Source organism: Hippocampus zosterae, chromosome 1 (genome assembly GCF_025434085.1).
Source record: "Hippocampus zosterae strain Florida chromosome 1, ASM2543408v3, whole genome shotgun sequence".
NCBI classification, from domain to species: Eukaryota; Metazoa; Chordata; class Actinopteri; order Syngnathiformes; family Syngnathidae; genus Hippocampus; species Hippocampus zosterae.
The window spans coordinates 6,034,803-6,059,402 of NC_067451.1; the positions used below are offsets into that span (position 1 = coordinate 6,034,803).

Genomic DNA, 24,600 nt, shown 5'->3' on the forward strand with positions numbered 1-24,600 from the left:
TGGCTTCATCTTGGACGGATTTGCCGATGACACAGACTGACAGGGACCATTAGAGAACATCGCGCACCAAATCGTACTCTATGTTGCTGGCTCAACAACCACTGCTAACTCCTACTGGTTTATTTATGTCAGACCATCTGGGTTTGCACATTTTTCCTTTTTTGCAAGACGAAAAGAGAGAATTTGCTTATTCACAAACCAAAAGCGACTGTGGAAGGAACAAGAGACGTCGGTCAATTTAATTCATGAGGAGAAAGGCCTCAACTTCGGCAGTAACATTTTCACCTGCTCGCCAGCGTGGAATGGGGTCAGTTGTTATTACCGTGCCACATAAAGCGACAAAAATGGCCAGGCAGCTGAAAAAAAAAATGGAGCGTACCGGGTGAAGGAAGGTGTGAAGCAGACGTTGGCGAGGACAGAATGAGAGGAGTAAGTGATACAGGAAGAGAGCCTGCAAGAGAGCTTGCATCCTTCCATCTGAGCTGCGAGGAATTAGCGAGGCTCTGACAGAGGCTACAGATGGCCCGGGATCACACAGACTGCGGCAGGAAGTTTACACGAGTCAGACAAAGCGGCAGATCGGCGACAAAAACTTCGGAGACGTCAAATTCCATCACACAAAAACTTATTTGAGGATGAATTTAAAATCCAATATAACTTTTTCAGGTAAGCTTATCTCCAAATGCCAAACATATCGCATATGATCCGTGAGTTTTTTAAGGGCTCAGCATTGTTTTGTTGTTCTTGGAAAGGTGGATGTCTACGATGAAATAGTCAAAGATAATCTACGAGAGGGCAGTAATTCTCAAATTCCATATTCTGTGTTTAACCAAACCGAAAAATTTTGTCTCAAACAAGTCTGCTAGCTTAATGCTAAAATGTGATAACAAAACTAGCATTGATTGAGCTACCCCAGAGTAGTTACGAACCTTTCAATAGCCAATATTTGAACACCAACAGTGCTGAGGCTGGAATGGATTTATAGCGTTTCTATTCATTTCAGTGAATGGAGGTTCAAGCGATTTGAGAATGGCATGGACAAATTTAACTTTTAAGCTAAGCTATCACTACACGTTTTTCTAAAACTGTTTAAAATGTATGCTTTGAATTTGGAACTGTCGGTATCGGTAAATGTGTTAGATAGCACTGAAAAGTTGGACTTTTTAGGGTTCACTGGTGAAAACTTTTTGTGAGTAGTATTTTGCTCGGATGTTTTAGATCTTTCGATCAAAGTGACTTTGGAGCGCAGTGGTGGGAAATTAAAACAAAAATCGATCATACAGCCTTCAAAGGGTGTCGGAGCGCAGAATGTTGAAGAGCTGTTTCTTTTTCAGCAGATGTTCTCGTTTGCCAGTGCATCTGCCTCTCGTTCGCTATCATGCCATTTTGCTCTGTCAACTGTAAATAAAACAGGAGCAAAATACCCCATCTTCAGGCGTCATCGCAATGATTCTCAATGCTTCTGGAATTTGGGTTGGAGCCAATCCAAGGTACGAAAGCAGATGTCGGCACTGCTGTCAGTTGTTGCTTCTGTTGTTGAGGCTAACATCGTCCTCGAAGGTGTTGTCAACGCCTCAAACCGGTTGGACAGTCGTTGCCACGTTTGTTCCAAGACTCTGAGTTGCTACCAGTGCCGTCACTGCATTTGTTAACATTGTAGTTGCCTCCGTTGTGGTCGAATCTGTTGTGGCTACAGCTGTCGTTTCAAAGAGTGTCACTGCTGTTGGCAACGCAGCTCATTGTTGTTCTTGTGGGTTCAGTTCAGAATCAGAATCGGCTTTATTGTCATTGTATTACATCCAACGAAATTTGGGTGCTACTCGTTCGTGCATTTCGTGAAAAAATAAAATAACGGTTTAATAAATACAAAACTCAACGACGATACACAACAACAGCAGCAGTAGTGGTAGTATGGAACTGAGGCTTATATTGCACACAGGCCACATATTGCACATGAAATGGCTCAGATATTGCTCATTATTGCACAGTGAGGTGAGTTTAAGTTTAAAATGCAGTAGAGCTTTGATTATTTTCTATGGTTATTTATCGCAGTAACGGCTCTAGGAAAAAAAAAAACCTGTCCCTGAATCTGCTTGTCCGTGTTTTGTGTGATCTGTAACGCCGGCCAGAGGGTAACATGACAAACAGGTGGTTGCTGGGGTTGTTGTGACGAACAGGTGTTGCCACTTCCAATGCAGTTGTAAAATTCTGTCGTTGTTGTTTCAGAAGGCACTTGCAACTGCCGGTCATGTCTCTGTCCTACTGCAGACCACTTTGGTATTGGCAGACCACATCACCTATTTCCATTGGTCCACTTTACAATCCAGCAAAAATTCTCGCAGCCTTATGCTACTACGACACACCACAATCCTCTGGTTCTAAACCCAGTTTTAGCCATCTGTTCCGATGCTTTTGCACACTTTCTTTTGAACAAAAGACAGATTTCTGGTAGTCATTCCTTGCAGATCTTGATAGTGATCACAGGCAAGCAATATCAGAGACTACTGGATTGCCACCCCCCGAGTTCAGCTTCGTCAAGTCTCGCTGGCCTTGAGTGAGGTTAAATAAGATGTGGAAATTGGGAGGCCGATGTGAATCTGTGAAAAGTCTGCAGACACATGGGAAAGCATGGGGGGTGCAAAAAAAAATGTGATACGAGTTCCATGCTTTCAAGTAACAATGACATTTGACAATCACTGCAATCTCTGTCTGCAAATTAACTTCTTAAATATTAGCTGCAGAAAACCACAGGACTCGATAATAAATTCAAATGGAGTTGTTTAAATACTCAAATAGATAATTGGACATGATGAGTAAACAGCACGGCTGTGAGACACACACGAGCTTGATAGTGCTTTTTCATCCTCCCGCCCCACCTCCCTCAGCGCGCCGAGCTCATTCGGAGAATATTCCGACCAGTGAAAACTCGGCCAGGTGCAGCCATTACAGCAGGACAGATGGATCGGCACAAGTGCAGCTCGGTTTTCCCTCCATATGTGGGCTGATCATTAATTACAAACATCCACCTTCCCGAGAATGTCTGCCATTTCGATGGAGTGACTGTATTTTCCGCACTATAAGGCGCACCTAAAAGCATACAATTTTCGCAAAAGCCGACAGTGCGCCCTATAATCCGATGCACCTTATATATGATGTGACAGTCTCTTTACATTCCCCACTGAGTTGTTTCCCTGTGAGTGTTCCTTTGGCAGCTAGTGGTGATTGTTAGCAGGAACCAATTGTAACGTAAAAGGATTCTGCCCGACACTAATTGACATGCGTCAACACACACACTCAAACAGACAACTATTTTGTGAGCGCAGCCATTATGAAATGAAGATAATACAGTGCACTCCGCTTAATAGAACACCATTGGGCCGAAGCGCTTCTGTTCTACTAAGCGGGGTTTCTATTAACCGGAGACACTTTATTAGGTACACCTTCAGACACGTCGACGACCAAGTTATGCACGCAGAAAACCCCCTGCTGACGAGTTAGAAGAGATATTTCGACTGTGGACGTCCATATCTTTAATCAAACAACAAAACAACTTTAATCAACTTCAGTCAAACATCTCAAATCACGAGAAAAATTTCGTTACTTTTGTCTGGAAACAGGAGTCCGTAATTTTGCGGTTGACTTCCCTCTCAATGCGCTGGATAAGAGGGAAGTCCTGGAAACCGCGGGCGTACCTTCTGAGAATCCGGCAATGCATCGTATCGTCTGAGTATGTCCTTCTTATCCGCAGGTGATGGCCCTCGTCTCTTGAATGACGTTGAAGCCATTGTGACGTGCGTGTGTCTATGTGTGGAGTGACGCGTGCTACCTGTTACTGTATACGGCTAGAACTACCGCGTTTTCTCGCGATAGTGGTACAGTATCGCGATAGCTACACTTCGTCTCTCTCTCGTCTCTTGAATGAAGTTGAAGCCATTGTGACGTGCGTGTGTCTATGTGTGGAGTGACGCGTGCTACCTGTTACTGTATACGGCTAGAACTACCGCGTTTTCTCGCGATAGTGGTACAGTATCGCGATAGCTACACTTCGAAAACCACTAGTTTACAATGTTCATTGCTTACGGCCTGTTCTATTAAGCGGAGATCTGTTCTACTAAGCGGAGTATCTTTATAGGAAATTGCATTAGGCAAATCGGTTCCAGAGCCTTTTGCTCTATTAAGCGGATTACTCTATTAACCGGTGTTCTATTAAGCGGAGTGCACTGTATTAAAAAAAGCATAGTTAACGTCTACCCAACGAAGGAAGAAGGAGACCAGCAAGATTCAATAGAATCAATATTCTGATTTATTGAATGTAATATTTTAAATGTTCTGTGTAGTGCAGTGGTTGTAAACACTCTATATAAATAAAGCTGTATTGTATTGTATTGTATTGTATTCCGTTTAGTGTAGCTCCAGCTAGTGGATGCAAAATGCACCCGCAGCCACTATTGTAGCTTCTATTCTATGTGCCTTATAATGCGGTGCGCCCAATATATGAAAATTGTTTTCAAATACGCTATTCATTGAATGTGCCCCTCATACTGCCCCTCATAGTGCCTTATAGTGCGGAAAATACGGTCAATGAGAACAACCAGTCAGTATGATGTGCAGTGTGACATGTATTTCTGTGTAATAAAGTGAACGGAAGCTCCGCTATCTTATGTAAGTTTGAGGTATGGGGGGCGCAGAGGGATTCCTTTTAATATCGCAAGTACGACTTCTTTGAAAATGAATTCAAATACTTCGACCCCACCGTCATCTGTGCGCTCAGCAAGGCCAGCAGCTGGGGGAACGCAAGATGAAAATTCCAACACGGGCAAAAGCATGCGTGCAAGTCCCCGGACGCATAGGAGCCACTGATATGCCAGCTTTGAACTTTATTTATTTCTCATTGCAAAGATTCAAAATGAGATTCTGGGATAACGTGCAAGCCGCGATTGAGCTGCCGTAAAGATTTGCAAGACAAACAGAAGAAAGCTTTATATCAGCATAACCAGAACAAAGAAAAAAGGACAACCCCTTTGAGGTCTAATTAAAATGCTCAAAACATTATTTTGTGTCAAGCGTGGTTGTAATTACCACTGGAATAACAAACACTTGACAAGACCGTAAGCGATCTGGATTGTAATGCTGATAAATCCGAATCATTAATAATTTCAACGAAGAACAAAACCTGATCTTGTGAAGCAGAGTTTGGGTTTCGTGGCTTGACAGACATTTGCTAAAAAATGGCAACTTCAAAACAAAATGGGAAACTTGTTGTGTCTTTTCGGGCATGGGCTCCTTAGAATTTTTCGGGAATTACACACAATTGACACGATCTCCAAATTTCAGGCTTGTGGGGGCTAAATTTTCAAACAGTTTTTGGCTCTTTTGGCTAGGTGTCTGCTTCAGGTTGTATCCTGGTGGAAAACTTGATTTAAGTGGTACAAAAAAAAACAACCCACCCAAAATTGCCTCAGCAGCGCCACCTGGAACGATTTTAAAAATGAAAAAATGCTGTTCGTGCTCGTTTCATCGCTTAACACGGCATTGTGTGGACATCACATTCGGATCTTGAACAGTGTGTCGGCCATTTTGGTGTGAAGCAGACATTTGAGGCACAATTCCCAATGGCTCGTACTTTGACGAGCATTTACAAGAGAATTTGGCCAAATTAGCCTCACTCGGCAGCATTTAAAAAGATAGACGCTATATCATCGAAAACCATTTAATATCGACTCTTGCTGCTTAAATTTTGTTTCGACCAAATTAAAACGCGCTCAAGGGCCGCATGTTCCCCATCCACAAATCTTGTTATCGCCGAACACAAATATGAGGTTTCTGATTAAAAAAAATAAACACGTCTTGATGTTTTTGCACAGTTTAATCATTTCCAAGAGTGCCGCCCGATACGAGGTCTGAATTAATCGGCGCACATTTGGAAGCGTTTTGCCTCCCGACTCGACACTTGCTTTGATTTGCGGCCGCCGCCGACGACAATCGGCGCACTTGATTAACATTGACGCTGGCACTCGTCTGCGGTGACTGTAATTTCGAGCTGCCATTTTTTCCGCGGCTGACAATAAAGCAATATCACCGGCAATGTTTATGCCCTGTAATCACTTTCCCAGCCACCTGATCTCCTCTTCATCAACTCAGCACGTTAAGAGTTGGAAATACGGCGTCATGTATTATGCATTAGTGATAATCTCCCTGAGGACACACACACACACGCAAACAGACACACTTGACTATACTGTAAACGCAAAAGTGTGCTCATCCTCTCGATGCAGTTTCTTGACACCTCCACACATGTCAGCACACACACTTCAACAGATGCCTGAAAAGACTCCGAGTGGCTCGGGGCTGTCATGGAGGTGAGGCTGCACTCGTCAGCAGTCACAAATTCCACATCGGACTTTCTTTTGGACGTTTTGTTTGATGATATTTTCATACCCTCGATGGGTATTCATAATTATTTGTATGTTTTGTTGCCGCTATGTTTTGGAGATTTTGGTGAGTTCCCATGAAGCCCTTTGCAACTTCTGTGATAAGGGGCTTTAATATGAATTGAATCACACGGGGACTTGAGTGTTCATAAACAAGTAGGATGTCTGCGGGGAGCCGAGGTTACCTAACTGTCTTAATTAAAGCCATTGATTGGTTACATAAGCGCAAAGAAGCAGTGGACATTTCCTCCCTGCTAATGGCCCCCCACATACTCCCTAATTAGCAAATAGCAACAAACAATCAGCAGGCTGGTTTAACTCTTGCACCCCATTAGCCGCACACCACCAGTTAGAGAATCACAGCATATTATAGCGCTCCCCAGATCATCTGTCCGCAGATTCTACAGCATATCCACTATACTGTGAATATACAGAATGTTGTGGCGTCTGCAGATACTCGTGATCGGGGATGGGCAACCTAAAAGATGGAGATGCCACTATTTTTTAATCAGTGCTTCTGGGAGGGGTCACATACAACCACACAGTTCCCAACCAGATATATGCCAAAAATGCTGTTTTAAATATGGACACATTAGCTGCCCTTAACATATTTCATTTTGTATTATACATTTTTCAGTGCATGGATAACATTATCCATGATCTGAAACCGACAAAAAAGGGTTTGAATTAATCGACAAAATAACCAGGGCACTTTTGTATAAAAACATTCAAGGAAACGGCTGAACAAGAAACAAACATGAAGTCAAAACAATGTTTTTGGACTTTTTTTTTTTCTTTTTACAAAAATCAAAACTGTAATATTATTGAGGTTTGTTTTGACTATCGTTACAATTCCGCCAAAAAATATTAGGCCAACTCATGTGGTAGTATAGCGCAGGAAGTGTCGGCAACCAAAGGTTGACCAGCGGTTTCTAAAGCATCAGTTGGATTTGCAGAGAAATAACCAAAATAAAATTGCAACCAATTTTGTTGGCAGCGACGGGAGAAATTAATCAAGGGGCCCCTCAGAGTGTGCTCGCAGGGGCTGCCAGTTGCCCATCCCTGCACTCGATGTACACTGAAGAGAATGTAGCTACTGTGTGTATCTACCGACAATTTATAGTGGTGCCTTAAGAGAAGAATTTAAATTCTTTACGTTCGCAACTCAAAACACTTTAAATTAAATCATGTTTCCCCACTGAAATGATTGTTAGAAAGTAAAAATATCGTCTTGATTGACTTGGTTTTGGCATTCGGACAATCTGCATTAGAAAAATTATTATTAAAGATAAAGAGATCCTTTATTTGTCCCACACTGGGGAAATTTACAGCCGCCAGCAGCAAGAATGTGGGTAGAAAGACGAAAAAACAAACACCTTGATTTGTTTGTTAATATATAATAAAAATATAAACTTTAAACAGCGGCCCGGTAGTCCAGTGGTTAGCACGTCGGCTTCACAGTGCAGAGGTGCCGGGTTCGATTCCAGCTCCGGCCTCCCTGTGTGGAGTTTGCATGTTCTCCCCGGGCCTGCGTGGGTTTTCTCCGGGTGCTCCGGTTTCCTCCCACATTCCAAAAATATGCATGGCAGGCTGATTGAACACTCTAAATTGTCCCTAGGTGTGAGTGTGAGCGTGGATGGTTGTTCGTCTATATGTGCCCTGCGATTGGCTGGCAACCGATTCAGGGTGTCCCCCGCCTACTGCCCGGAGACGGCTGGGATGGGCTCCAGCACCCCCCGCGACCCTAGTGAGGATCAAGCGGTACAGAAGATGAATGAATGAATGAATGAATAAACTTTAAACATTATTATTATTATTTTATTTTATTAACTTCGATCAAAAAATGTGACCCAGCCGTAATCCAGTGCTGACGTAAACAACAGAAGGCGATTTAAGAAGTCAGTATTCTCTTAGGATGGAGAGGGGTGGCGGGGGGGGGGGGGGGGGGGGGCCCTGGCAATCACTTGGCGAAGCATTAAGTCTTTACAGCGACAAACAGGGAAAAATGTGGAGGGGGTGGTAAAAAAAAAAAACTGTATGATCACAGGCGATGAAATCTGGCAGACAAAGGTCAAGAGGATTGTGGCGCCGCACAGTGAAATGATGAAGCTGTCATGAAAATTCATTGGCAAGGACGGCAATTGTTTGCTCACAGCGGAGACTTTGGGAGCAGAATACAAAGGCACAATGTTTACGACACAAAAGCAATGTTGCAAGATTATGCACGGGCCCGATGCATATAGATGAGTTCACACGCTGTTGGAGAAAGTTACGTACAGTGTGTGCTCACTGGCTCCAAGAGGGAAAAGCGGGGGTGTTTATTTGTGAACGGATGAAGCCGAGCGGCACGGTAGTCGACTGGCGAGCATGTCCACCTGACAATGCAGAGGCGCCAGTGCTCCTGCTCCGGACTTCCTGCGGGAAGTTTACATGTTCTCCCTGTGCTTGCGTGGGTTTTCTCCGGGTACTCCGGTTTCCTCCCACATCCCAAAAACATACATGGCAGTTTAATGGAACATTCTAAAATTGTCCCTCATTGTGGGGGTGAGCGTGAATGGTTGTTCGTCTCTGTGTGCCCTGCGATTGGCTGGCAACCGGTTCAGGGTGTCCCCCGCTTACTGCCTGAAGACGGCTGGGATACGCTCCAGCACCCTCTGGGACCCTTGTGATGATAAAGCGCTTCTGAAGATTGATGAATGGATTTTTGTTTTGCTGGCACGCAAGTCCCCAAAGTAGGCGTACACTCTTTCAATATGCCAAAAGTATTCATGGAAAATTATTTTTGCTTCGAGGACCACAGTTAGTGGACTCGGAAGCGTGTGCCTTTTGGACATTTTGACAACAATTACATAGTGGACCGTGAACTTCGAAAGGGAGTTGAAACCCCTCCAAGTAATGACAATTGAACTACCGGTAACTATGCAGAGTCACATTGGAACATTGTGTGTTATAGCACAATGCACCCTTCAGCCGCATGTGAGCATTTTGGCTTATTAGTAGATGCAGCCACAGAATGCCTCGTGATTGTGGAAAATGTCACCCACAGCGGACAGCACAATACTTCATCACTCCATGTGTAAGGGCAACCAGGGAAAAAAAATGCCACCAAATGAGAATGTGTGTCAGGGCTGAGCTGCATGCTAAGCCGCAGTTGCTTGCCACTACCCGGGTGGCCATGTCATGGCAATCACGGCGCTGGAGGAGATGAAGAAAGCCAGGGTGAAAAAATACTTTTTTTTTAGATCATAAAATGGTTGTCCTCAGAAAGTAGCCTACTAAGGAAAATACGTACCACATCCTGCGTAATGCTTTCGAATCAGACTGCGATCCGGCCATTGGAAAAAAAAAATGGCAAGTGGCCACTCCCCCCTGCATAATGGGCAATTGACTATCAGGACTCCTTGCGAAACTGTCTCACATTCTGAGGTTTCTCAATATGCTGTACTTTAAACTTTTTTAAAGACATAAAATGATGGCATGCCAGTCAAGGAACACAAAATATCGAAAAGGCGCTCCCATTCATTCGAATGTCATGGCGTGCTACGTACGCCGCTCACATATTATATACATATATATACAGTATATATATTATATATATATATATATATATATATATGGGCTACTGGAACAAAGCGGAGATGGGCGAGATGCGATACCATGGCTCTGTTAGAATGCTACTACTCAAGCAACCCTAGTCAGAGGGGTTACATGCAGAGAATGTGGGCTAAATGGTTACTTTGAAACCCACAGTCACGGTTGACCACGAAACAACTAGTAGCTAAGTGTTCCAACATCCACAAACGGCAACTGCTGTCACAACTTGAGATTGATGAGGTACATCGCAGGTTACATGGTGAAGGGCCCCAGGCTGCCAGATCAGAGGAGGAGGTCATACTAGAGATTGGGAGGCAAGCCCCAATGAATGCAGTTGATGAGATTAGGAGGCCAGCCCCAATGAATGAAATGCTGAGCGAGGCAGCAACTGACCTGAAAGCTAAGATCATGGCGAGAATGAAAGCTGGGCAACCTAGGAACCGATTACAACGGCTATGTGAAGTACCATCTGAAAGTCTCATAGAAAGTGTGAATGCAGCACTGAGGGCGATCCCCACCGTAACTATCACAGAAACCAATGAGCTGATATACGCTTCAGCATCAGTGATCCTTGAGATGCTTGGCTATAAGAGCATCCAGGGGAGCCATGAGATACATTACCCACCATGGAGAAGACTGTTGGAGGCCAAGATCAAGGCGGCCCGGAAAGATGTGAGTCAATTGACGGAGGCCCAGAGAGGTGTGATGAAAAGGCCGATACCCGAGAAGTACATCCAGATGACCATACCTATAGATCCTGTGGGACTTCCAGATCCAGACTGACAAGATGGTAATGGGGAACCAACCAGATATCGTGATCATAGATAAAGGGCAGAGGAAAGCCGTTGTAGTGGATGTAGCGGTCCCAAGTGATGGAAACATCAGAAAGAAGGAACACGAGAAACTCGAGAAATACCAAGGGCTAAGAGAAGAGCTGGAGAGAGCCTGGAAGGTAAAGGTGACAGTCGTGCCTGTGGTGGTCGGAGCACTCGGGGCAGTGACCCCCAAACTAGATGAGTGGTTGCAACAGATCCCGGGAACAACATCGGACATCTCAGTCCAGAAATGTGCAATGCTGGGAACAGCAAGGGTACTGCGCAGAACCCTCAAGCTTCCTGGCCTCTGGTAGAGGACCCGAGCTGAATGAGGGACGGACACAACCTGAGGGGGGGTGAGACAAGGAATTTATACACATTTTTACCACAAGCTTCGCTACTTCATCCACAAGTAAATAATATGGTTAAGTACTTTTGAAAAACACAAAATGTGTATTTGTATCACTTGGCTACACGTGCTGGGTGTCGATGTTCCACTCGCTTCTAACCCGGAAATCCATATTTGGGCTGCATTGCTCAGTGTGCGGTGGCCCTTAGGCCATCCTCCATGAATCAGGATGTAACCTGCCATTGAACAAACAGATCAGAAACTCAAACATTCGTTTTCACTTTTGTTTGCAACCACTCATGGGGATATTTACATTGATTTGGATCGAGCTATGACAATCCACATTCTTTTTTTGTTTGTTCGGGTACAGAATAATCAGCTGAAACAAGTGATCTTTGTTAGCTCTCTAAGCCGAACTTTCCCCGTTTTGTCCCTCCAGCAGTTTGTCCTCTTGGCTGCCAGTCACTCACTCAGTCAGTCGCTCCATGGTGTAAGTCGCTCTGCTGGCAGACGGCCACCGACGTTTGACTGTGTGGTAATTGTTGTTGGGAAGAAGAGGCTTTCCGTTGACAGGATTCAAACAAAAAAAGAGAGCACGCGTGGCTTAGCAGCTTAATGAACGTGTCAGATGCGTTTAAACAAATGGATTACAACATCTATACACACTTGGATGGATCACTACCTTCCAGACTGGGAGTGGGAATGAACGATCCCGGAGACATGAACAACCATATGTCATCATTCAATGACCTGTATGTACAGTTTACGGTCATGTCGGCCACTGTTCATGAATTTACCCGGCCGGCTGCTACCAAATTTAAAGCACGTATGCTGGAGAGACGCGTGATTTTCAATTTTCATCATTGCGTGTGGATGGAGCATGACAGTGACGTTTGATGACCTGCTGCGAAACACGAAAGTCTGACTGCTCAACCCCTCGATGTCAGAACTTAATGAAAAGTCTTGGACTAAAGTTCTGAGTCAAGGGTACCCCTCAATGGCAGAAAAGACGCAATAACACCTTTTCTGATGCTCCAATTGCTTTTCTCTGGCGGGCAGGCAAGAGGGACCAGCCCGTTCATCGGCACTCAAGCTCGCTTGAACCCAAGTGGGATTGAGTGATCTTGCTTGGCGGAGGTTATAACACGCCACTTTTACTCATTGCTCATTTTATGTGATACAAGGCCCATTATTCCTGCAGTCATTACTAAGCAAAATGCCAATAATTTATTATGGAAACTTGGCAGGATGGATACGAGGGAGTGGGAAACGAAGGAAGGTAGAAGTATTAAAAAAAAAAATTAAAAAAAGGAAATGGTGAGAAACAGGTTTTCACCCCAATTTATTCAGCAACGTGAAAGCTGCGCAAGCACTGAAGATGCTGCTATTTTCGTACCCGCCTTCAAAGGCATCTCAGGATCTTTAATGTTCACGCCGGTGACAACAATGAGTGCGCCACTGTTTTTAATGATGTGCTTCTTCTTTGCGAACCCCCCCCCCCCCCCCCCCCGCCCTCCTCCCCGCCTTTGTCACTGTCAAGTGAACACAGGCAGGCACATGAAAACCTGTCAAAAAAACTAACAAAAAAAAAAAAAAAACAAGTCCAGTCCCATGAAGCTGTTCTAGTGCGCAAATGGTTCACTTGTCTGGTTCCATATGTTTGCAATCATGTCGGCTCCCTGGCCACTGCAGATCATTTAGTCGACTGCCTTATACATTTCAATGAGGCTCAGCTTGCGCTGCCACACGTGATTTCCTGATATCCTGATCATATCCTTATTCAGATGAACACACATAATGGGCGTGCTATCCGTACTGACTGCCGACCAATTCGTGGTGCTGTCTGCCTTTAGCCCGACGTCAGTTGGGATAAGCTCCAGCACAACGCAAGTCTATGGTCACGAGCTATGGGTCGGGACCGAAAGAATGAGGTCCCGGATACAAGCGGCCAAAATGAGTTTTCTCCGCAGGGTGTCCGGGCTCTCTCTCAGAGATAAGGTGAGAAGGGAGGGGCTGAAAGTCGAGCTGCTTCTCTTCCACATCAAGAGGAGCCAGATGAGGTGGCTTGGGCATCTGATTAGGATGCCTTCTGAACGCCTGCCTGGTGAGGTGTTGCGGGCATGTCCTACCGGCTGAAGGCAATGTGACCCAGCTGCCTGGGAACGCCTCGGGATCCCCCGGGAAGAGCTAGAAGAAGTGGCTCGGGAGAGGGAGTTCTGGGCTTCCCTGCTAAAGCTGCTGCCCCCATGACCCAACCCCGGATAAGTGGGAGAAAATGGATGCATGAATGGACAGCGGCAGTCTGAACAGGATATGCGGTGTAGAGCAGTGGTCCCCAACCCCGGGGCTGTGGACCGGCACCGGTCTGTGGGTCAGTTGGTACCGGGCCACACAGAAAGATAAAACAACTTATATTACTTCCTTACTTCCGTTTTATTTATTTCGGACTCTGAAAGATGTTTTACTTTGAAAAATGACCAGCTCCTCTGTTACATCCATCAACAGTGTGCCATTCTTGACGCAGGTCAAGGCGCGCTTCTCGGTCACGTTACCGGTTACCGCTAAAATGAAAAAAAAAAAAAACATCTTTGAGAAGGGGAAAAGGCCCAGCCAGGAGACAGAAGAGGAGCCGACGACTTCCAAGAAAAAGAAAGCAACATTTCATAAACCGTATCAGGAGTCCGACATAATTATAAGACGGATTTATCTCAACAAGAGATTCCTACGTAACAAGCCCACTCCGAATAATATGCAGCGATGGTGAGTCGTATTTTTCATGCACTTTGTATTTGCGGCGTATCTTGTTTTAAATGTTACCACAGCGACCAGAGAGTGTTGCGGCCAGAACGGACCTTCCTCGTGTCACGATTCTTGTTTATTTTGTTTTTTTTTTATTGTTTTCATGCAAGTCATATCATATTATTTTGTTGTATTTATCCGGCCGAAAATATTGTCTGACATTAAACCGGTCCGTGGGGCAAAAAAGGTTGGCGACCGCTGCCGTACAGAACAAATGGATGCATGGATAAATGGATGAATAATTGTATTTATTCAATTAACTTTGTCTTTCTTTAGCTCTTCATTTGGATTTTTGCCGCCTTTCATGCCGTCAATGAAATATAGAAGGAAGCCCTCAAGGCAGGATCACATTCTCAGTGTATGTTTCCACTCAAATATGTGATTAATTTGAGACGCAGAAAAAAAAAGCATAAAAATCCAACAGTAAGGAAGCAAAAGTTGCTATGGCCGGAACAACGAAGATGTCTGTCAGCGCCTGGGGCCCGTCGTCATTCAAAGTGATGTGATCATTAACAAAACAGCACCCACATCTGAATTACTGAGGCAAAAAAAAAAAAAAAAGCATCACGGCCTGCCCGAGCGCCGTCATGTTTGTCAGTCACTCTCGGGCCACCTCATCCATCTCCTGACACTGCAGCAGACGGACCAATCCATCAGGGACCTGATGAGACTGTGGAATCTTGGGCGTTTTGCAGCCTGCATGCCAGATGGGCTGATTTACAGTATGGTAATACGACAAAGTCAGGATAGAGAGAATTAATGGAGCGGAGATCGGCGACTGAAGTGACTCAAGTATTTTTTTAAATGCTGATCCTTTATCTCACTTCTACGAAAGACTACATTTGGGGAAAAAAATGACTTAAGGAGTCCAGTGGCTTTTGAGCCTTTGATCGGAGTATTTAGGCGAAATGCCTTTCAACAAATCAGAATCTATCCATTGACCGTTATGCCGTGTTTGAAGCAAAACCCTCAGCAAATGTCTTCTTTGGGATGCAAACGCATCGACGGTAAATCATTCCCACGACTCACGTTTGCAACCAAGTCGTGCCTTTTTGCAGCCCCAACCAGGCAGGCATAAGTTAGGTTCTGTTGTAAGACAACAGTTGACTAATATTCTGTCGGGCAACATTTTTGGCAACGATTCTCCAGTCCCGCTCAGTGGAACTTTTTCCCAGTGGATTTCGCCTGGATATTAACAGACTTCTCATGGGCTCACCACCCATGGGAGGGGCCAAAGGGGTCGGGTGCAATGTGAGGTGGGCAGCAGCCAAAGGCGGGGACCCTGGTGGTCTGATCCTCGGTTGCAGAAGCTAGCTCTAGGGATGTGGAATGTCACCTCTCCGGCAGGGAAGGAGCCCGAGCTGGTGCGCGAGGTAGAGAAGTTCCGACTGGATATAGTCGGACTTGCCTCCACACATAACTGGTACTGGTACTGGTTGGACTCTCTTCCACTCTGGAGTTGCTCACGGTGAGAGGCGCAGAGCAGGTGTAGGCATACTCATTGCCCCCCGGCTCAATGCCTGTACATTGGGGTTCACACCGGTAGACGAGAGGGTTGCCTCCCTCCGCCTTCGGGTGGAGGGACGGGTCCTGACCGTTGTTTGTGCATATGCATCAAACAGCAGCTCAGCGTACCCACCCTTTTTGGAGTCCGTGGAGGTTGTGCTGGAGAGTACTCCTGCTGGGGACTCCCTTGTTCTGCTGAGGGACTTCAATGCTCACGTGGGCAATGACAGCAAGACCTGGAAAGGCGTGATTGGGAGGAACGGCCCCCCCAATCTGAACTCGAGTGGCGTTTTGTAATTGGACTTCTGTGCTCGTCATGGATTGTCCACAACGAACACCTTGTTCAAACATAAGAGTGTCCATATGTGCACTTGGCACCAGGACACCCTCGGCCGCAGTTCGATGATTGACTTTGTGGTTGTATCATCGGATTTGCGGCCGCATGTTTTGGACACTTGGGTGAAGAGAGTGGCGGAGCTATCAACTGATCACCACCTGGTGGTGAGTAGGCTCCGATGGTGGGGGAAGATGCCGGTCCGTCCGGCGGGGGACATTGTGTCCGAATGGACCATGTTCCATGCCTCTATTGTTGAGGCGGCCAATCTGAGTTGTGGCCGTAAGGTGGTTGGTGCCTGTCGTGGCGGCAACCCCCGTACTCGCTGGTGGAAACCAGCAGTAAGGGATGCCGTCAAGCTGAAGAAGGAGGGACGCCTGGACGCTTCCCTGGTGAGGTGTTCCGGGCATGTCCCACTGGCAGGAGACCCCGAGGACGACCCAGGACACGCTGGAGAGACTATGTCACCCAGCTGGCATGGGAACGCCTCGGGATCCGCCAGGAAGAGCTCGAAGAAGTGGTTGGGGAGAGGGAAGTCTGGGCTTCCCTCCTAAAGCTGCTGCCCCCGCGACCCGACCCCGGATAAGCGGTGGGAAATGGATGGATGGATGGATGGATGGATGGATATTAACAGACCCCCTTCTTCAACGCTATTCAAGGTCTGCCCTTGCTTTGACTTTTTGTATTGCGTGCTAAATAGCCGGCCGGCAGATGACCCTCTCCGACGCATACTTCTCAAAACAGGATGTCGAAACCTCAAGGGCCAAGTTGTTCTTTTGCTTCTTTGGCAAAAACAAGCGTTGAGCAACACCAGATGTGCTGGCTTTTACACTGTCTCCTTGTTATTAGCGAAGTAGCTCAGGGCGCAAAAGGGTGACACAAATTCGGACAATATTGAGAAAAATTTAATGGCACCCTCCAAACGACGCTTCACTTTATTTCAACTGAAATAAATTGGTGAAGGGGGTCTGATTTCGAGGCCCACATAGTAAGTGGTTTCTGGCATTTAATACCAGAGAGACGGAACAAAAAAATATTTTATTGACGATCGGATTCTGAAAGAAGTTTTCTTTTGGAAATCAGGTGCATCCGCATGTGCTTTGTAAAGATGTCAAACTACTCACTGTAGTCACATGGTGATAAAAAAAATAAGGAAGCCAACAAGAAAGCAAAACTGTGTAAAAACAAATGTCTTTGCCGAGCCCCGTCGGGAAGGTGAAAAGGCCAAACGATGAAACAGACAAAGAAAAGCCTTCCAATACAAAGAACAACACATTTACGAGACCAAATCGGCTGTCCTACTGAAAATAAGGTTTGAGTGGCTGCAGTTGATTGTCACACAACAAGCCCGCATCGTGTAATAAGTGGTGACAGTCTCAAATGAAGCAAGGAAGCCGTCAAAAATGCCAAACAAAAGCACTTGCTTCCATTCCCAACATCACATTGTTGTGATTTTCTGTCATTGTGACCGTCATTGTCTCCTGTTACCCTGAAATGGGACCGACCGGCTTGTTAAAGAGCAACGAGCGCACTCCCCCGTTAATTACACCAACTGCATTCCACTTCATGGTGAATTGTGTTTTTTATTTGTTTCTTTATCGATCCATTAAAATACTGTTCCATATGAAACTGGTTCATGACAAGAAAAAATGGTAGGGGGCCGCCGCTCAAAGTCACATACAGTGGCCACCGCTCACTAATCGTTCCTACCGCTTCATAAAGAGACCATCGGAGATTGTGACATCTGGACACTGGCAGGATTAAGGTGTACGTCTGACGTCTTATGTTAATCATAGCGTGAAGCATTTGAGGTGATCTAGTCACCAGAAGGCTCTTGGAGTTACTTTTACCCAGGGATATTCTTAATGGCCAACAAACGGGTGCTGCCCTGCCATTAGAGTCACTCAATGGCGAGTGATTGACTCGCTCTTGGGCTCCGTTATAAGCCTGTTAAACTGCTGCTCTACGTCAAAGCGCCGCTCTGGGCATGCTCGCAAATGCCCGCGCCGGCTACCGCTGTCTTTTTGTCTTTTAACAGGCCACTGGATAAAGCGCTTCCCCCTGATTACGTCGGCCTCAATCGAATCGAGTCGAATGGAGCTCGTTTGTGATTGCCGGGGACACGTTGACTGTATATTCAATCAAAATGAAACTGAGGCGAGCTTTTAAAAGTCGACGGAGATGTACTTCAAACATAGCCAATTACATTACCCTCCATGATAGGCATCATATAATTGCAACGTAATGATCTCTTCACATCATCAATTATTGAATGGCGGCATGCATGAGCGCCTCCCAGTAAACACAAATTGATGACGGTGAACGATCATTTATAAAGCTCGCTCGTGGTTGAAACCCGTCACGGCTGATTGAATGGCTATCTGTGCTCTTCAGTTCTTTGCGGTCTTGATTCAAGCTCCCTCATAAAGGGATGGAAAAATGGAGGAATCGGTCATCCCTGTCCGTCACATCCGTGTCGGCGGAGGTCTGCCGCTCTTGGTGAAAGCATCCCTGTTGTTGCACACAAGCATCACTGTGGGCCGGGTCAAACATTTGACGGGTTTGCCTGGTGAATACGTCTAGAAAATACCGTATTGGCCCGAATATAAGACGGTGTTTTTTTTGCATTGAAATAAGACATTGAAAAAAGTGGGTGCGGTCTTATATTCGGGGTCGAGACATTATACCCATTCACGATGCTAGATGGCGCCAGATATCATTGAAGTGAATGCTGAACTTGACTTCCCTGGCCAAAGTGAACCTCTGTCACGAAGAACAAAAATAAAAATAGCGGTAGTACGAAGAAGAAAAAAATAGCGGTAAGAAAGAAAAGAGAAGAAAATAATAGAAGAGATAACAGAAAATGGATAAACGTAGCGACAATCTGGAGAAAAGTGGGTCGAAGATCGGCCAGGATAACCGGCAGCTGAGGAGAAGTTATGATGTAATTTACATTTCAAAAAACAGAAGCCATTCATTTACAAATGGGATTGCACTTTAGTTTACATATTTAAATGTTCAGATATTAAGTTTTGAAATTTTTGTCTCTCAAATATATTGTTATAATCCTCTGTTTCAGATGTACTCTGATTATTTTCTGTTTAAAAATTAATTTTATTTTCTGTATAATAATTAATTTGGTGTTCAAAAAGTCTTTTTTCAAGCTTGAGTATTGAAAAAGAGGGGGTCGTCTTATATTAGGGCCAATATTGTACAACCCATTCCCGACATAAAACTTCCTTGGAAGAGACGCAACATGACATAAAAGTCCATTTACTGAAAAGTAATATCACTCATACCCGCGTGTAAATATATCGAGTATATTCATGCATATATTATTCTTGTCTGTTCCACCTCATGGAATATGATCACCTCCCGAAATAGGGCTGGGAAACGCTATAGATAGCCGACTTTTATTTCCTAAGCGGCCCGTCTTTCATATCCTTATGTGAACTTCCATCTTCGAGGCAAGGCGGCTGGCTGCAGGGCATCAGTGGGACTGATAGATGGACAGATATACAGTATAGTTCGTAGATACGTGATCCTGTTATTTGGGGTTTAGAGCTCATGGCCAGACGCCTAGCGGTTTTCAAGGTTCGAATATGGTCGGGAATTTATTTTGAGGGTGAGGTCTTGAAAGTGGAGCCAGTCGATATGGTGAACTTGCATTGCTGATTGCGGGCGAGCTTGAAGAGTTGAACTGGCTAATGACACCTAATCACATCAGCAGCAGGAAGCCCGAAATGATGCACCACGCTGGCCCATCACAGGAAAAAAACAGTCCGAGTGGAATAAAAGAGCTTCAATTAACCATTGAGAAAATCATACTGGCGTGGACATCAACGCACCTGTGTTGAGCAAGAGAGGAGGAGGTGGAAAACAGAATGAGGGGTGCTGACGGTGAATTCATTGACAAAGTCCATAGTGTAAGTCAGGCCACACGGTGGTTGGTGAGCACGTCTGCCTCACAGTGCAGAGGTGCAGGGTTCAATTCCAGCTCTGGCCATCCTGTGTGGAATTTGGATGTTCTCATCGTGCCTGCATGGGTTTTTTCCGGGTACTCCGGTTTCCTCGCACATTCCAAAACCATGTATGGCATGAATGGAATATTCAAAATTGTCTGAAGGTGTGAGTGCGATTGGTTGTTCGTCTATGTGTGCCCTGCGATTGACTGGCAACCAGTTCAAGGTTTACCCCGCCTACTGACCGAATACAGCTGGGAAAGGCTCAAGCACACCCACGACCCTCATGACATTGTGCCAATTATCGGGCATCAAAGCCCTAACCGGTCATTGAAGAGAATGGGGGTGGCGAGCAGCCCTTGCAATGGCAAAAATGTTGACCCCAAGCGTCAAAATTTCCTTCGTTATTCAATTTTAAAATGTAAATATTGGTCAGCTTTGTTGTAAAACACTCTTCTCTTTATTGCATCCACTGAATTTTCTTGAACGATATCTTATGAATGAGACGCGTACTTTGATTTGTGTGCAGAGGCAGCAGATTTTCAAACCAACACTGATTTCAGACCTTGATGTTAAAAATGTATGGGCTGGAGGTGCCACTGTACTGATGCTCGATATCTCTGACAAAGTGCAATGTAAGGAAAGGGAAACAAAAGGTTGCAGTGAGGGGCACTTGCTCTTAATTGGCGTCTTGTTCCAGAGCTGGGCCTCAGCTGAGGGAGCTCTCAGCTGCGCCACCGTCATCCTGGAAAAAAAACGAGCCGGGTAGGGGCGCTGCTCCTGTCTGTCTTGATTAACGAGTACTTCTTTGACTCAGGTCTCCAAATCCTTCTTGAGATATCCAACTTTATTGTTCTCGGAAGTTAAAAAAAAAATGACGTGGCTCATACACATTATACGGTAATACCAACGGTGTCATTAATCTGCCTCGGTTTCTCGAAAGAAAGTTCTTCTTGTGTCGTTGAGTTTCGACTCAAGCACAAAAGATGGCCAAAAATAAATGAATCCCGCACCAGCTGCACAAAAGCAAATATTGAGCGGACGAACAAACAGGCGCTCGTTTACTTGCTTCGGAACGTACGAGAATAACCTTGGACAACGAGCCACATGCTGTTTCACCACCTCGCGAAGCAAAGCCAAAAATGTCAGGCATATTCTTCTATGGATAAAAATGTACAGCCGCTTGAATATGCGATAACTCAGCCTCCCCGGTGAGTTTCAGTCGACAACCTGAAATTTGGCAGGCGTTTGTATCATGAGTCGACGCACAAAAGAGTCTCAAGAACCCATGCCCGAAAACGACACAGGAAGTAGGCTCGTTTGCTTTAATGCAACTATATGGAGTCGTTCGACACACAAAGCACCCGCAGCAAAAGAGCCTTCATCTATAACCGCCTGTGCCAGCTCCTCCACCTCCTCCCTTCTATCCCCCGGTCGCTAATTAGCCACAAGATGGATTACATCATGGCGTCTAATAGAGAGGAGCACCATTACACCGAGTCATCCCAAAACACACGCACACACGTACGGTAACTCACTCGGCCTGATAAAATCACATCCGTCACTCTGCCTATTTAGTCCAACATTCATAACAACAAAGTAGACGAGGCTCACGAATATGAACAGCATTCATCAGAAATTGTCAAGCCAGACAGTAGAGCATGATTACAACAAGGAAGATCCGCATCTGACTTGACGAGGTGCGGACACGGTTGTATAATGTGTCCCGTTTGCCGGGTGTGCCCTTGTTTTGTTTGTTTGTTTATTGAACATAAAACATATACATATACAGTAATAATTTGGCAGAAAATAATTACTGTATATGTTTGTTGTTAGTTCAAGATCGAAGGAGCTCACGAGAAGAATGTAATCGGAGAAAAGCGGTGCAATGGATATTGTTTGAATGGGACGCACACAACATTGTGGAGCAACCACCTCAGTGGCGACTGGAATTGAGGAAAGGAAAGCCCTGTCTGGCAAAAAATCAAAAATCAAAAATCAAATTCCAGTCCGGAGTCTTTCGTAGATGACATTAAATGTATTTGAGTATAAAGTTTTGGAACGTTAGTCTCAAGGTTTTTTTTTTTTTTTTGCTAGCTGACTTTGAGGAGGATTTATGTGAAATGTTTCAAGTCAGGCATATTTACTGAACATATTCAAATATTATATTGTCATTTTCAGTCCCCTCTCCAATGATCAAAATTGTATTTTTTGTCGAGGATTTGAAGCTTCGGTGCATATACCATAAACATTTGCAAGATCTATTACTAACTTTATCTACCTATCTCTATCCAGGAAATTCCCACTTTCTTTTATTTTAAATTGCCTTTCAAGATGACGTGTATGTTTTTTGGTGTTGGATTTTATCAAATACATTTCCCCCAAAAATGTGATTTATACTCCAGTGTGACTTATTTATGCTCTTTCCTTCTTAATTATGCATTTTTTGGCTGGTGCGATTTTATAATCCGGAGCGAGGTATAATCCGAAAAATACAGTAATTTATTTCAATATTTTTCTTAATGGTATAGTTATTGTAATGGCCTGCCATATGGGAAAGGAGTACTTTGTCATCTTTGAAGCCTCACACATTTGTATTTTTTAGCTTTATTCACAGTGCCTCCAATTTACCCTTATCTAACCCCCCTCCCCGGCCCACCACCCCCACAAAAAGTGATCTGGCCATGGCCAAGCTATCCAATTTTCTTCTAATCTGCGTCCCCTTCCCACCAGATTTGTACACTTCATGAGCTGGAAAGCCTTGATGGCTGCTGTTCCGCTTAGCTTGCCGTGGCACCTTGAAGGCATCGTCAAAGCTGCGGCGGAGGAAGGCGTATGCATGCCCAGCCACACCGCCAAGCTTGATCATTACGCTCGCTCGCTCGCTTGCCCCCTGGGCCCTCGTAAAATGACAAACTGGTTACAAGCGTGCCACGTCGCGCTCACTCACTGCCCACCACACGCCGGACACCCGATGGCGAACTCGGCCCACTCAAACTTGCATGTCAAGGACTGTTTCCCAAGGCGACAATACGAATAGGAGACAAATAAAGCGAACGGATTTACGGATTCGACGCGGGCCGCACTTCTACCGTGTTTGGTGGAGTTACTGTAAAAATGCTAAGCAAAATGAATGATCTCACATCAAGGCAAAATGTGCATGCTACGTAACATTTCTTGTGACCTTGCAGTTTTTGTGGAAGATCGATTTACTTGCTTAAACATTATTTTCTCTTCCAAAAAACAGTAATGGTATTAGAACTAGTATTAGTGGTTGTTAATACATCCATGCATCTCTCCATTCTACAATCTGCTTCTCCATGCTGAAGCCTATCCAAGCCGTCTTCGGGGTACACCCTGAACTGGTTGCCAGCCAATCGCAAGGCACACAAAGACAAACAACCATCCGCGCTCACAATCACGCCACGGGGCAATTTGGAGTGCCCAATCAACCTACAATGCATGTTTTTGGAATGTGGGAAGAAACCAGAGTACCCGGAGAAAACCCACTCAGGCACAGGGAAAATCCACAAAATCCACACAGGAAGGCCGGAGCTGGAATCGAACCCTGCACCTCTGCACAGTGAGACCACCTGTTACTAATACATTCATTCATTCATTCATCTTCCGTACCGCTTGATCCTCACTAGGGTCGCGGGGGGTGCTGGAGCCCATCCCAGCCGTCTCCGGGCAGTAGGCGGGGGACACCCTGAATCGGTTGCCAGCCAATCGCAGGGCACACATAGACGAACAACCATCCACGCTCACACTCACACCTAGGGACAATTTAGAGTGTTCAATCAGCCTGCCACGCATGTTTTTGGAATGTGGGAGGAAACCGGAGCACCCGGAGAAAACCCACGCAGGCCCGGGGAGAACATGCAAACTCCACACAGGGAGGCCGGAGCTGGAATCGAACCCGGTACCTCTGCACTGTGAAGCCGACGTGCTAAGCACTGGACTACCGGGCCGCCGGTTACTAATACATTTAGATTAAAATAATGAATATTAAAAAAACTGAATATAACTTCAGAAAGTGTAAGATATGAGCGGGAGGGGGCTGAATGTCCTTGTTTTAAGAAATATTCACAGATCCGATTTCGGGACACATGCATGCAAACGAATGATGAGACAATGTCATCAAGGATTCATTTAAAATGAAAATAAAAAACGCACAAAACATCTTCACACGTACTTTGTCCATGTGCCAAAGTTAGCTAGTCATCATTTTTATTTCCTTGGCAGGTGGCGAGTGATGCAACAATAAAAGCACAAGTAATTTCACGTACATCGCGGCAAATGGGTCTATAAAGTGCAGTGTGCCAGAATGATGGTGCCAGTTAGAAAAGTGCATGATTGCTTGGATAAAGCGTGTGTTTTGAGGGGAGTGCATTTCTGCTCCCAGGAGAAAGCCAAGCCAGTGGACTATCAGAGTTCATTTAAGGAAGATTATCTGACAATTGAACAGGAAAATGTGACTTGGCCGTCACTTGTTTTACAATAAAAAAATAATAATAATAAATGACAGAATTGGGAGATTTAAGCATGTTTTATTTACTGTATTTTCAGCACTAAAAAGTGCACCTAAAAGGCTTCCATTTTCTTAAAAGCTCATAGCGCACCTTTAAATCCGATGCGCCTTGTGTATGGTCATTACAGTAATATTTCAACTCCAAAATGGCTCCTTGCTTGAGACATGCTGACAATGCGATCGGTTACGCAGTTGAACACTGAAATAGAGCAGCGGCAAGAGAGTTCAACGTTAACGAGTCAATGTTATAACTTGCTGTTGGTTAAGTGAACTACTGTC

General features: G+C 45.1%; 1 protein-coding gene and 1 long non-coding RNA gene across 32 annotated transcripts in view; one reads left to right on the top strand and one right to left on the bottom strand.

Annotated features, from left to right (window-relative positions):
* LOC127604875 (receptor-type tyrosine-protein phosphatase delta-like) overlaps positions 1 to 24,600 on the bottom strand; it is a 313,271-nt gene that overhangs the window by 230,792 nt on the left and 57,879 nt on the right. The window lies entirely within an intron of this gene.
* Positions 11,181 to 16,442, top strand: LOC127605361 (uncharacterized). Its single transcript, XR_007963574.1, has 2 exons — positions 11,181 to 13,298; positions 16,226 to 16,442. It is a non-coding gene; the product is annotated as an uncharacterized LOC127605361 (long non-coding RNA).